Below are 13,403 nucleotides of genomic sequence, written 5' to 3' on the forward strand. Positions count from 1 at the left end.
CATCAATGTGTGTGATTATTTCTTCCAATGTGCATTACTTTGCACTTATCAATGTTCAATTCCAATTGCTATTTTGTTGTCCAGTCACCCAGTTTTATGAGATCTCTTAACTCTTCGCAGTCAGATTTAGACTTAACTATCTTGAATAATTTTGTATCATCTGCAAACTTTGCCACTTCACTACTTATGTCGTTTTCCAGATCATTGAACGGTACAGGTCCCAGTATGTATCCTGTTTACAGGTCCCAGTATATATCCTGTTTTCTTTTCTCCATTGTGAAAACTGACCATTTATTCCAACCTTTTGTTTCCTGTCTTTTAACCAGTTACTGATTCGGGAGAGAACCTTCTCTGTTACCCCATTACTACTTAGTTTCCTTAAGAGCCTTTGGTGAAGGACTTTGTCAAAAGCTTTTCAAAAATCCAAGTACACTATATTGACTGAATCACCCTTATCCACATGCTTGTTGACATCCACAGAGAATTCCAATAGACTGACAAGGCATGACTTCCCTTTACAAAACCCTTGTTGACTCTTCCCAACAAATCATGTTTATCTGTGTCTCTGATAATTCTGCTCTTTGCTATAGTTTCTACCAATTTGCCAGGTACAGAAGGTAGGCTCACCAGTCTGTAACTGCTGTGATCTCATCTGGTGCCCTTTTTAAAAATTGTTGTTACATTAGCTCCCTTCCAGTCATCTGCTAGAGTGGCTTGTTTCAGTAATAGGTTACATACCACACAGTTAGTAATTCTGCAGTTTCATATTTGAGTTCCTTCACAACTCTTGGGTGAATACCAGCTGGTCCTGGTCACTATTTATCATTTTTTTTCCAAAACCACCTCTATTGACACCTCAATTTTGGACAGTTCCTCAGATTTTTCACCTAAAAAGTATGGTTCAGATGAGGGGATCTCCCCCACATCCTCTGTAGTAAAGACCAATGCAAAGAATTCATTTAGCTTTTCTGCAATAGCCTTGTCTTCCTTGAGTGTTTCTTTAACACCATAGTCATCTAGCGGCCGGCCCCACTACCTGTTTGGCAGGCTTGCTGCTTCTGATGTACTTTAAGAAAATTCTTACTGATATTTTTTGTTGTCTTTAGCTAGTGCCTTCTCAAATTCTTTCTTGGCCTGCTTTTTGTTTTTTTACAGGTGAAGTGTAAAAGGTCTGCATACCTTCCTATTATTCTCACGAGGATTTGACTTCCAAATTTTGAAAAGATGCCTTTTTGCCCCCAATGGCCTCCATTACTCTGCTGTTTAGTCATGGTGAAATTCTTCTGGTCCTCTTACTTTGGGGGTGTGACGTTCCCCTGGTGTTATCTGGACCAGTGATCTGCTAGTCACTGCAATCCTCGACTCTAGGAGCCAGGCTTACCCTGCTCTGCTGTGAGAACCTCCACTCCTGGGCTGTCCATGCACAGCCTCTGGCCTGTAAACTGCTTGGATTGTGCAACCGAATGACACTAGCCAATATCTCTGATCCCAGACACAACCCTAGGAACCTCTGTCTAGAAGTGTCCAGTTATGCCCGCTAAACGCTGCAAGCTTATATGAGTTCATCAATGTAACAAAGAAATTGATATGTACCAGGCTTGTTATCCCAAGGGGAGTCTCTGACATGCTTCAAACCAAATGCACTGTTTCTGTAGATGGAGGTGAAAGAGAGGGAGAGCATGGCAAATGTCTCTCCCTTTTATCATGTTCTTTCTTCTCTCTTGGCTTTACTCCCCTTCCCCCCTTCAAAGTCAGGTGAGCATTACCTCATTGCAGTACCAAACTGACCAAAGGATGGGGACCAGGGGGTGTGACTCACTCAAGAGTCCAAGGGATCCTTTGTTGCTGCCTAGGCCAGCGTCCTTTGTTCCTGTGAGGCTGGGCTGGGTTTGTCCCATACCTGCCTTGATGAGATGTGAACTGCCCCTCTGCTCTTGCAGAGTTTTTGCCTGGGCTTATTTTAAGCTATGAGGACTCATTTTCAGCTTCATAACTATATACATGAAATTACAACCTATAACATCACTATAACACCAATTACTGTAACATTACTATAACAACAATGCTCAGTGCATCATGAGCCTTCTGAAGACATCCAACATGATAAACTTTGCATTGGATACCACACAATTATATTATAAGGATGAACATGGGGGTGAAGGGTGTCCCCCCTCCCCCCCGAGGTACAGAGCATCACAGGGGTATATACTTAGTCTTAGCCTCCATTATGCTGTTTTTAAATAGTCTCCATATTGCTTGCAGGCATTTAACCCTTGTGACAGCCCCTTTTAATTTGCATCTAACAAGTGTCCTCAGTTTTGGGAAGTTCCCCTTTTTAAATTGTGTGTGTGTGTGTGTGTGTGTGTGTGTGTGTGTGTGTGTGTGTGTGTGTGTGAGAGAGAGAGAGAGAGAGAGAGAGAGAGAGAGAGAGATCCTCCCTACAAGGATGTTAAATTTAATTAAGTATCAGAGGGGTAGCCGTGTTAGTCTGAATCTGTAAAAAGCAACAGAGGGTCCTGTGGCACCTTTAAGACTAACAGATGTATTGGAGCATAAGCTTTTGTGGGTAAGAACCTCACTTCTTCAGATGCAAGACATCTCATATGAACTTTACTGCATCTCTGATTGCAGAGCCGGGGGCCCAGCCAGCGCCTGCAGAGGGTTGCGGCGGGGCGGGGGCAAGCTCTGGCGGCTTTTTTTTTTTTTGCTCCGCCCCCTCCCCCCCCGGTGTCCCGATATTTCATCTTTGGCATCTGGTCACCCTATTTCTGTATCTCCCACTGAATGACTAATTCAGAAATGATCAATTGTTCTTCCTTCTCTAGTTGGACAAGCAAGAATAAACGTTTGACAGCCTTCTAAAGTTTCCTTTCACCATATCCTGCTCTTGTCACCAGTTTAACCTTCCATACTTGCGCAACTAGTACATCTGTCAAAAGTAATTCTATTTTTCCCCCATAATGGAAGCAATAATAGTCATACAGGCTATAAGCCTTTCCCCTCAAGGTCACAAATATCATGGGAAACAAAAAGAGCCATTTAAATTTAAGGAAAACCTAACACATACATCAAAACCACTTCTTTCAAAATATCTGCATCTTTAATTAGTTCTCTGCAGAATGGGATATTCTTGGAATCCTCAACCCCCAGGAGTTATAAAATCCTAGGTCAGACCCAAAATATCATGACATTTTTATGAATAAACAACTGTAGATGCTTTTTATTTGCATTCTGGATGCACTTGGATCATGTTTGCAAGCTATTGCCCGTAACCAGGAGTTCTAGAAAGAGAGAGACAGAGAGTGCTGAGATTCTCTTAATCATATGAATCTGGAAACTATGGCCTTAAGACTAACATAACATTTATGATAAAATCAGGAGAGTTGGCAACACTGCATGATTTTGAACTTGTTCACTTAGATGCATGAATTCGATTAACTTGTAATTTTTGCTATTTTTATCCCCTCAGTGACTAGTTCAGAACTGATGGGATTTCTGTAGCAAGTAAAAAAACTAACTAAAATGAATTTCAGGGAGCAGGAGAGTTAGACGAAAACAACCACACCCAATGACTGCTTCCATTGAGAACTCAATGTCCAGTCTATCATGTTTTAGAAAATGGGAAAAGACAACTACAGAACTGCCCAGAAGGGTTGGCTCTTAGCCATGGCTTGAGTGGGTGACATTCAATCCAACCACCAAACCAGACCACACCTTTCATAATGAAAAAAGAGACAGCCTCCTAAAAGAGAATGCAAGGGGATGGAAGAGTGCTCTCTGGTGGATGAATGAGGGGAAAATATTGAATATATATGCCCACAGAAAAGCTGTAAGAGGAAAAGGGACAGTGTGAATAAGCACATTTTTGGCCTAGAAAAGAATATCTGTTCCTATAGTTTGATTTTTCTTGCTGTCTTTTTGTTCCTCCACTTCTGGAGTAGAGTTCGAGGAAGTTTTTTTCTTTCTTCACAGGGCTTTACTTTGTGCTGAGGAAATGTTTATTCCCAGAGAATTTAACCTCTACCAATTATACTCTTTACTTCTGGGGGCCACACTTGCCACCAGAGAAATGCTGAAATACAGTGGGTTGTTTTTTAATTACCACTCTAGCAGCAAGGTTGGGGTTTTTTTGATTGTTCACATTGGCCCCAGAAGTAATCAGCAGGACCAGTGTAACCGTGGGAACTAGGAAAGAAAAGTTTTCCTTATCATGGAGAGATGACATAAGCTTAGCTTTGCTCAAGAGAACTGACCTGACTCCACCTCCTCCAGTCACAAACCCTCCTTGATAACGCCCTGCACAGGCCTCACTGAACCTTAGAAACTGGTCAGTTCTAAAGTTAAAACTCCTCAGGATTAACCAGAGTCACAAGAATTAACGTCTTCTTTTTGTGACTTAAAAGTATAAACTGCAACTGTGATTTTTAGAAAGGGCAAAGACTTTTGCAGTTGTTTAAAAGAGAAAATGAATACATCACTATATTCCCAGGGGCAACACAGCTTTTAGGGGAACACGTGAGGCAGGTTTTACAATCCTATACTACTGAGCAACAATGTACATAACTACAACCTTTGCCTCACATTGTTCATTTGTTACCTTACATATAAAGATAGCTTCTATGACTAACCCCCACAGACATGTCATATAAAACTCAGTGCAATGTGTGTTTTAAAAGGTCATGCCAACCTTTTTATTTTTAGTTTCAGACTTAAACATTCAATCCGATAAAGGCACGTCAATTTAATTTCTCTAGCAACACCTTAAAATTGCACTTTACCTGCTTTTTAAATTCTATGAAAAATAATCAGATCAGTAGGAATGACCAGAGCTTCTCTTACAGGATTGGAGCCTCCCACACTGCTATTATTTGTGTACACTTGTATATATGAAGAACAAGAGGCAAATTCACCTGTGGGCATTCACTCTGCTCTGGATAAAACATTCTTCCACAGATTTAAGGATTATTCTTCCTCCTCCCTCAAGTTTCTACAAGCTGGATACATTTAAAAGAAAATAACATGGAATGTATGGAACTATATCTGCTAAAAAATAAAGCAAAGAGATGATTTCTTAGGGACAGGAGAAGAGAGGAAGCAGCTATTGCCCACTGGAAGAACTGTGCCATCAGGTATAGCTGTTGTATCAAACATACTGTCCTAGTTATAATGTGTTAACTATTACCAGTATTTAAGCAGTGATTTAAAGAGAGCAAAATGTCCACTTAATGCAGCAAACTGCATACTTTCTAATGGGTTAAATTGAAAATTCCTGAGCAGGTGGGCAAGGAATTAGAACAGTTGCCCAAACCCCAAACGACTAATTATTTACTAGTTCAAATTCTCACTCAGAGAAATGCCACTGTATTAACCTTTCGGTACCCAGAAATATAACATTTAAAGTTCTGGGAAATCTAGACAGATTCAAGGGCCTGAGTAGCACACACCAAGACTGTGTTGGGCGTATCTGGTGGTAAATCCCTGTCACAAATACATTACACATCTCACTTAAAGCAACAACAAAACAAAAAAGAATCAAGGAAAAAATCCCAACAGAAAGGAACATTCATAGATCTAGTCCCAGTGAAAAGCCACATAAATGGTTAATTTTAATTTTACATTCATACTTTCCAAAACCACATGTGCATATGTCTGCAATACTATCTACTACAAATTCCAGCAACAAATAGGATTGGGTGTCAAATATTTAATAAGACCCAGCTTCCAAGTAGGCAGACAAGGTCAAGAAGCCAAATTACACTTACTGGTGCCCTGTGAATACATTCCTCCTCCTCCGAGGCACAGTCTCACAGAAACTCCCATCGAGGCAGTTTCATAAGCAGCAAAACGACAAAATTTTAATAAGAGCCACTCCACCCAGGTGCCCCTGCAAAGCAGGGGACAGATATAACTTCATAAGAAAGCAGTAATTGTAAATTCCAGAAGCAGAAGAATATTTTTTACAAATCCATAAATCTGAATACAACACAGCAGAATTCTGTAGCCAAAATAGTTTAAGAACGTCAAAAGAACTTCAGAAGCTATTTAACCTTTTTTCTTGAGCAAGTGACATTACTTTTTAGAGTACCGGACAATATTATATTAGGTCTAACAAAACATTGTCCATTTAAGAAAAAATCCTGTTACCTTAACATACCAAGCTTTACAGATGAACAGGACTATATGAGAGCCAAGTATTATTTCATTTTGAATGATGAAAAATACTGTACACAAAGTAATGTGCATTTACAGCTAGCTCTTTGTTTTCATCTTTGTTCAGATATGAAAAAGAGTTGCCTTAACACACCACCGATTTAGTGCTAGCTTTGGGAACACAGCCTAAAATACTTAATATTTATAAGCAAGCATTGGGGAAATCCAAGAGCCGAACTTGTGAAAATTACTTCCTTATACAAAAATACACACATGATACTCATAGCCCATTCACCCATCTTATTTTCTTAAAGCTTATTTTTCTTATTGGGAATTTGGGCATAGAATGTTGGGCTGTGCAAAGCTCACTATGTTTGGTTCACAGAAGCTTCTTGAACTGAAAATGTTGAGTTCAGTTGCATAGACTTGAATATTCTAACCCCCTCTCCAGAAGGGGCCCCAGAACCAGAGCTGGTCAGACATTTTCTGGAAAAAAAAAAAAAAGAATTTCTTTGGAAAACGTTGATTTGTCAAACCTGAAATGATTTGCAGAAATGTATCAGTTCACTGAACTTTCAACAAATCTCAGGCAGGCCTCTGATGGAACCCTGCCTGGTTTCCTGCCTGATGGGCTGCTGGGGATTGCAGCATTCACAGCTCCTGGACAGCCCCACCTGGCAGATTGTCCCAGGGACCTCGGGGTTTACAGATGCCTGGGACAGATGGTTCCTCCAACTGCTTGACTCCCATAGCCTGGTAAACCAGCTGCTTTGCGTGTCCTCAGCTCTGGGGCAGCCCGCATAATTGGGTGCCTCAAAATTGCAGGCACTGGGACCCCTGGCAGCTGTTGACTGAAACTGATATGATTATTGTCAGTTTCCCAGCTGCTCTTCCGAGGTGGGTGGTAGCAGCAAAGCTGACACCAACTATGTCAATGTCAGCCAGTGGCTGCCAGGGACCTGGGGGGCATATTTTGTTTTGGAACATTTTGCAGAAGTGAGCGAGAGTGAGAGTGTGTGTTTTTCATTCCAAAGTTCAAAATATCCAAATATCTTGCCAAGCGGCAATTCTGAATTTCAGCCAGCTATACCTGAGACTACTTTTGGTATGGATTGGTGGCTTGCAACTCTCCTTCTCTCCCTGACTTAGCAAGGAGGCTATTGAAGCATATCATAAAAGAGACACCAGAAGGCACAGAAACCTCTAAAACCAGGAAGCTGGAAGGCAAGAAAAATACCCCACAGTACAGTAAAATGGCGAGGTTCAAGTAGGTTATTTGAGTTAAACAGGTACCCTTCAGGTACCATTCATACCTTACATGCATCCGATGAAGTGGGTTTTAGCCCATGAAAGCTTATGCTCAAATAAATTTGTTAGTCTCTAAGGCGGGGCGGCTCCAGGCATCAAAGCACCAAGCGCATGCCTGGGGCTGCAAGCCGCAGGATGCGGCCTGCCAGTCACTGTGGGGGCGGCAGTCAGGGAGCCTTTGGCGGCATGCCTGTGGGAGGTTCGGCGGTCCCGCGGATTCGGCGGCGGGTACGCTAAAGCGGTGGGACCAGCAGACCTCCCACAGGTGCGCCGCCAAAAGCCACCTGACTGCCGTGCTTGGGGCAGCAAAACACATAGAGCCACCCCTGCTCTAAGGTGCCACAAGTACTCCTGTTCCTTCAGAAAATGGAATCCAGTCCCAGTGAAGCTATATCAAGGAGCATAAATTACTGCACATAAAATTTAAGATGGAAATTAGGAGGACTAAGAAAGACCTGGAAGAGCAAATAGCCAAAGACAAACAAAAATAGTTATTTCAGTATACCAAAACCAGGAAGCAGAGAGTGTAGTTAGTGTGTCCATTGAACCATCAGGGAGTTAAAAGACCAAGAGACATTGCACAGAAGCTAAATAGTTTCTTTGCATGTCTTCACTAGAGAGGATGTGGAAAGTGAACTGTACCTACATCCGGCTTACACCTTAGACTTTATTACCTGAAAAGTGTAACAGGGACTGAGCTGTCAAAGGAAGCACCAGACCCAATTGAGCCAAAAAAGAACTCCCATTGTTAAAAAATGAATCACAAACAGAGTCCCCATTCTTTAATTTTGGGAAGGAGGAACAGAAGAGAAGAGGGTTCCAGATGAAAACACCAATCTTAAAATACTGGTAAATTCCAGTGAAAAGGATTGTTTTTCCTTAAAGGGAGCCCAAACCATAAACAGTGGATGATCAGGAAGTCTCAGAAAATAATGATAAAAGCCAAAGTGAAGCAGAGCACAAAGAATCAGCAGAACAGCTTTTCACTGTGCTTGATATAGCTGGAATATGTGAGCAGTGAGTCTCCAAACAGGATATTGTACTCCAGCACCCATGTGCCTGAGGGATTTTACCAGATGAACGGTTTCTAAATGGTTATAAAAACCAGATTTAATTAGATGGTCAGGAAGAGAAGAGACTGGATGGACTGGAGAGTAGTGAGGGTACATAGGCAGAGTAAAGGGTAATAGCAAGATGAAAAGCTATATGACTCCAAAGGCATTCTGTTCCCTACTGTGGACATACATCTGCTATTGTGGGAGGCTGCTTGGAACCACCTGACTTATTTCTCTGTTTCTATGGCAGCCCCTAATTCAGCTGAAAGCAGAACAGCGAACATATTTCCAGGACTTTCTTGTCTGTCACGGAGGCCTGCCACTGCAGAAAGAAGTTGACAGGAAGCCACAGATCTGGCCCGAGACCATCCTCTTGTTGTCAAACTAAGGCCCTGGGGGTGTTTGATGCATTGCAGCTGGGCTGATTTATCCAGTACTTGTGGCATCTGGGATCTTTTAGAGTTGGAAGATGTCTTTGTGGAGGGCTGGACCCTAAAGTACTGTTTTGAGCAGTATAATTGTTTGAATTCAGTTTCATGGGCCATATGTGGAGCCAGCAGCGAATGCTTTGTTTTGCTGGTATTATCCACCATGAATTTTGCCCGAGGTTCCCTTGAATAATCTTGGACTAGTGAATTTGGAAGAGCACAGATCTGAATAACTCTCAGCATTCGAAGGGTGAAGCTATATACAGTGTCTAGATACAGAGCTAGAGGTCATCATTCTGAGTGAAAAATGCCTGGCCTGTAGGGAAGCATCAGCTAAAGAAATCTCTCTCACTAGAAAGAAAAAATGATTACCTACTCATGACGGGGAGCGCTCCCATGGGGCAGGCAACCGAGATCTGTGCTGAGAGAACGACTGGCGGGAGGGCGAATGGTACCAGTGGAGCAGAGACCAGCGCTTCCCCCAAAGTGATCCGCATTGAGATGGCAGGGACAGCGATCGTGGCACCAGTGACCAAGGGCGAGCCCCAGAGGATCTGGCCTGCAATGCCGGAGATCTGCGGCGCGGAGATGGAGAGCACTGCCTTGTCTTGGGGGATCTGCGGCGCTCCACTGCCTCCTGAAGGGTCTTAGCAGTTGGCTTGCCCTCATAGAGACCTTTGGCTGCTTCTTGTGGCACGGCGGAGGCCTCTACTCTCTCAGCGCCAGGGGAGCTTGGGAAGGCATCGATGCTGTAAGAAGTCTGGGTCCCCTACCGCTCCCGGTAGTTGGTGGTGGATCTTTTAATGTGCCAAGGACCCAACCGGGGAGGCATGCCCACGTGGCTCTGGAGTGGCAGGGCGGCCAGAACTAGGTCCTTTGCCAGATGCCCCATGGACTCTTGCCCGGTGCCAGGGAGCCCTGCTTCTTAGTTTTCTTTCTGGGTACTGGTGACGGGGAGCGGTGCTTGGCGGAGCCCAGGGTGCGCTGTGCACCGAGGCAGTAGGAGTCGAGTCTTGGCCCTAAGGCTCAAAGTAGGAAGAGATGAAACCACTAGCCCTTGCTATTCAAGCAAAGGCGCTCCAACTAACCATCATGGGCAGTAAGAAGGAACTGAAAGGGAGTAGGGCCGGCGGCACCTGATATATCAATGCATGAGTGTGGCACTCAAAGAGGTGCCACAGCTGGACCTACTGATACCACTACGGCAAAAATCTCCAATGACCGTGCACATGGGCATGTGCACACCTAGAATGGAATCGAAATGAGCAAGCACTCAAAGAAGAAAGTCATCTTGCTTTGTGATGTCCCTGGATATTAAGCCCTGGCGACTGAGGCTTTAGCAAAACTTTGTGGACAGGGCCACATGCAGGGCAACTACTGATGATTCAGTTTCTTCAAGGAACTTTCTATTCATAGGGCCTTATGGGAGAAAACCCCTCATAGGGAATGACTAAGGCTCCTTGTTGGTCATGGAGGTCGCAGAAGTCATGGATTCCCTGACTTCCTGCAACCTCCGTGACTTCTGCAGTGGCCGGTCTGGCTGACCCGAGGGCCGCCCAAACAGCTGCCCTGGGGCCAAACGGCCCCGCAACTAGCCGCAACTGCTGCTGCTCTGGCAGCCCTGGGCAGCCCCAGGGACCGCCTGAGCAGCATGGACAGGTAATGGGCCCATGATTTTTTGTATTTTGCCCGTGACCTGTCCATGACTTTTACTAAAAATACCCCTGATTAAATCTTAGCCTTGGGGAATGACCATATCCTGAGTCAAAGAAACTACCTTGGTTTCAGGTGTTTGGTGTGTGTGTGTGGGGGGGGGGGGGGTCAGGGGAAGGGGTGTGAGTAGAAGGGAGAGGGGAAGAGGAGTTGGGGAACAGAACATGGAATCTTTGGAGTCCTCAGTCTTTTAAAATGTTGCATCCCACTTGCCTGTCACCATGGCTCTCCCTGAAATTCCCATTCAGAACTTAGCACATCCTTAAAAAAGCCTAAGTGACTTTGGAAGGCAGGGACTCTGCTGTGAGATCTGAAACAGCTTTCAGCTGACTCTATATGAACAGTATCTATCAGTTTCCCTTGTAACTTCAAATTTATCCAGAGAAAAGAATTCTTCCTACATTTTATGGTCTTGGAGCTCCTGCTCAAATTCAGATAAATTCCTCCACAGAGGAGCATAAAGTGAGAAATCAGAAACCCAGTTCTTCTTAGATTAACTAACTGTTGCCTTGGATTCTTTAAAAATTAAAGAAATGGTGTTTACATTGCCTTTTCAGCAGGGGTCTAGGTTGTGAGGTTGCTCTTTCTTTTAAGATTCCCGGCTCCCTGGTGCCTAAGGGATTTTCCGCTAAGAACTCACTATGCTTGAGAACTGTTCCTCCAAGGAGTGCCCACTGGAGAAGGGAAGATTCCTGGTCTCCTTACTAAAGGATGTCACTACCCATTTCAGAAATGAGAAAGGTCTCAGTGTGCTCACTTCAGATGAGAGCAGAACCTTGATCAACTCACAACGATGCTCACTTCTTCTTTCCAGGGAAAAATTAAGGGAAGGAGGAGTCTGTTTTTCTAACCCCAAGAGGAAGTGAAGCTCCTCCCCATTTGCTCCTGAAGGTCTCTAACTGATGCCTAACTGCACTGGAAATAGGCAAGCCATGCCAGCTAACTTCAGAGCACCGCTCCCTAGTGGAATAAAGACTGGATAGCTGGCACAATGAAAGCACATCTCTACTTCAGGGGCTGGTTAGTTAGAAGAACTTTGCAGACAGAGCAGTGCCTTAACTTTGCCTTCTTGGGCTGCTCTGTGAACTTGAAAGGGAGAAGAGAATCTGCTTCTCAGGGGATGGTCCAACCAGAGATCTGCGAGGAAAACTCTTTCTCCAGATGTGTCCCGGAGAAGAAGAAAGCACTAGCAAATAAATGATGTAAGGGAAGCTCATTACCACCCAACTCCTCCAACACTCGCTCCCTCCCCCACCACCATTTTAAATGAATAAATGCAGAATTATATCTACCATGACAGCTTTCATGGCAGAGGCAGAACTTTTAATTGTTTGTCAAAAGGATGAGGCCAACATCCTCTTGTGACCCTCAGAAAGCCCTGGAGCTGCTACCAGTCTGTGCAGGAAAGCACAACCCCTTCAGTGAGGATTAGCAGAGAGAATTCACTGTATCAATAAGAAATATTATAAACCACAATTTTTATAACTTGTCTTCCTTGTTTTTCTACTTTCTTTTGCTACTTCATAATTTTATCTGATCTTTTCCTTATTCTTTTTATAACATCTTTTCTTCAGCTATTGTATGTTTAAAAATTCCCTTTTTCTTTCCCCTCTAGCCTTTCCTCTATTCTTTTCTCTCATTGTCTTTCAGCCTGTCCTTCTCTGCAGCACTGCCCTCAGTGACCTATGCAACTTCTTCCCTACTCATTTCAATTATTTCGGTTACACTAGTCTGAAGCCTGTACCGAGGAATGCTGCTACATGGCTGGCAATCACATGGGCACCAGAAAATACTTAGGTGGCATGATAAGAGTGCCAGTGATGGACATGAAAAAAACAGTTACTCACCTTCTCATAACTGTTGTTCTTCGAGATGTGTTGTTCATGTCCATTCCAATCAGGTGTGCACGCACTGTGTGCAAGCCAGCTGGAAGATTTTTCCTGTCTGTAGGATCGGCCTGGGCACCCCCTGGATTCGCGCCTTCATGGCACCCAATATAGGGCCCTGCTCACCCCCCACCTTCTCAGTTCCTTCTTGCTGGCTGCTCCAACAGAGGAGTAGGAGAGTGGGTATTGCAATGGACATGAACAACACATCTCGAAGAACAACAGTTGCGAGAAGGTCAGTAACCATTTTTTCTTCTTCGAGTGCTTGTTCGTGTCCATTCCGATCAGGTGACTCACAAGCCAAAGTTCAGGAGGTGGGGTCGGAGTCATCCACTAACTGGAGCACAGCTCGTCTGAAGGCCACGTCGGCTCTGGCCTGTTGAGTGATCGCATAGTGCGTCATGAAAGTGTGTATAGAGGACCACGTGCCGCCCTGCAGATTTCCTGTGTGGGGACCTGTGCCACGAATGCTGCTGAAGAGGCCTGAGCCCTGGTGGAGAGCACACTGATCGGCGGAGCAGGCACCTTTGCCAAGTCGTAACACTCCCGAATGCATGACGCGATCCACAATGAGATACATTGCAATGAGACAGGGAGGCCTTTCATTCTATCTGACATTGCTATGAATAACTGGACGGACTTTCGGAATTGCTTCATTCTCTGACTATAGAAGGCTAACGCCCTGCAGACATCTAATGAGTGAAGCCTCTGCTCCCTGCTGCTGGAATGCGGCTTAGGATAGAACACTGGGAGGAAGATGTCCTGGTTGATTTGAAACTGGGAGACAACCTTAGGGAGAAAAGCTGAGTGAGGCCTGAGCTGAACCTTGTCCTTATGGAATACAGTGTAAGGGGGCTCAGATG

The sequence above is a fragment of the Chrysemys picta genome, chromosome 1 (assembly GCF_011386835.1).
Source record: "Chrysemys picta bellii isolate R12L10 chromosome 1, ASM1138683v2, whole genome shotgun sequence".
Taxonomy (NCBI): domain Eukaryota; kingdom Metazoa; phylum Chordata; order Testudines; family Emydidae; genus Chrysemys; species Chrysemys picta.